Source organism: Halyomorpha halys, unplaced genomic scaffold, assembly GCF_000696795.3.
Source record: "Halyomorpha halys isolate HHAL.00 unplaced genomic scaffold, Hhal_1.1 Scaffold20.1, whole genome shotgun sequence".
Taxonomy (NCBI): domain Eukaryota; kingdom Metazoa; phylum Arthropoda; class Insecta; order Hemiptera; family Pentatomidae; genus Halyomorpha; species Halyomorpha halys.
The window spans coordinates 424,295-426,327 of NW_027110474.1; the positions used below are offsets into that span (position 1 = coordinate 424,295).

General features: G+C 26.6%; 1 protein-coding gene across 2 annotated transcripts in view; it reads left to right on the forward strand.

The window, feature by feature from the left end:
- LOC106681374 (centrosomal protein of 120 kDa) overlaps positions 1 to 1,757 on the forward strand; it is a 16,213-nt gene extending 14,456 nt beyond the window's left edge. The window contains exons 17-18 of one of the 2 annotated variants that reach the window (XR_001343233.2): positions 1,183 to 1,317; positions 1,482 to 1,757. The gene's annotated coding sequence lies outside the window, so the exon portion shown is untranslated. The remainder of the gene's footprint in view (positions 1 to 1,182; positions 1,318 to 1,481) is intronic. The other variant, XR_001343239.2, reaches the window with a different exon arrangement.
- The last annotated feature ends 276 nt before the right edge of the window (positions 1,758 to 2,033 follow it).

Sequence of the window (2,033 nt, forward strand, 5' to 3'; positions counted from 1 at the left end):
TCTCTATTATCTAGGTTAGAGAAATTTTAATGTGTTTTTGATTTAATTTAATTTGCCACTTTCAAGGTCATCTAATTCCTCATTATATATTTTTTAATTCATCCTCATTATCTTTTTACCCCACTGCAAAAATTAAGTATCCACTTGAGGCAAAATATTATATGTATAATAATATATAATATGTATTATATTAAATATACTATACTAAATGCAGTAGTTTCAATACATGACTCTCAAATGGATTAAGGCCTGTAAAGATATCGAGACTCCTATGTCACAAGTGGAAGTGTTCATTCTCTTGTTATTTTATATTAGAATTATCAGGTTTTTCATCAAAACCAATATGTCACAAATGGTTAGTTTGCAATATTATTACATAAAAATACTATTTAAAAAAATTTGTAAGTACAAATAATTTATAAAATGACTCAATCTAATTAATTTGTTTGTATTAGATTATAAATTTTTATGTTATCAACTTAAATATTTTTATAATTTATCTTTTGCTGACCGCAATTACATAAAGATTTAATAGTATAACTTAATAATGTTGTTTGTGTAAAAGTTTAAGTTATGTTGAAGATATATTATAAATTTATAAGTATATATTATAATTACAGAATCTGAATAGATATATATTAATGTTCAATTACCTGTGATAACTGTTTTCAATTCTCTCTGGTAACCAGTTACAAATAAATAAAAATCTTAAATTGACTGTAATTAATTTGAATTAATTTAAAATTGAACCTCATTACTTTATTGAATAATACAATGCTACAAATTATCATCCTTCAGGATATAAGGAGCAAGAATTCTGAGAGGTAACTAGAAAGTAAAATTTTGATGAAATAGGTATTAATCAAATCCAATTCATATAATTAAGAAGCGTTTAGGCGCAGTCATCAGAGAAAAGTGTAATATTTGTTTTAATCCTTTAATTTAGTGTTTTCATTTAGTTTTGTTGTTCCATAATTATAGGTAAACAAAGTATAAATTCTACAGTTATTGAAACCAGAGAACATCTTCAACATAATGATTATAACTAGTAAGATTTTGACAATGACCAATACTTATTTATTTCATGATTAAGCAATAGTTAAAATAAAGCTACCTAGAGGCATAGGAGTAGTTAAACATATCTACTTTTTTTTATATATACTTCAAAGTTGTATCACCTAGGTGGCAAGAAGGTTCTGGAGAGTTAATATATTGGTCTTGGTCAAGGTGATGAGTCCAAAAGATTGAGAGTAATACATCCCAAGGCAACTTCTTAGTTACACCTCAAGTCATCAATATCTCCACCAATTAATACAAGTATGATCCACTTGATATGAATTCATTTAATACGTATAATATAGTAGAAAAAAGTTTTTCAACAAGAAATAAAAAGCTGACCCTTTAACTTAGTCAAATCTATTTTATGAAGCAGTAAAAATGGATAGGTCATAATAACTTCATCATCCTCCACCTGATTTCAGTTAACCACTGACCTGGCCTGATAAAATAGCAAAGCAACTCTTATAGGAAAACGCCATACATATACCAGAACATGAAGAAATGGAAAAAAAGAAAATGGAGGTGCACACGATATTTCTGAGAAAATGCCTGTTGTTTCCTCAAATTGAATGCTAGTTATGGTACTCCCAGAATATGAGAAACAGAGGACTTTGAAGAGAGACAAAAGAGATGGGGATTACAGCCCCTTGCTGCAAAATTATTTAATACTGAAAATAAATAATTTTTTTATGATTTTAGAATAAGTATCACAATGTTGGTTTTTAATAAACAAACTATTTTTAGGTACAAAATAAGTTTTACTTATTAATTTTCTATCTTTTTGGTTTTTAAAACAGTTTTACCAAAACCATATACAGCAAAAATAATTTTTAATGATGTGTTTATTGTTGACCATAGATTCAATATAAGGAAAAGATAGTCGAGGACACAGTAAGTGGATGAGTAATAAACTCAAATAACTGAGACTTATTTTATTTTTGCTGACATTTTTGTCTAAATTTCAAGATTTTATT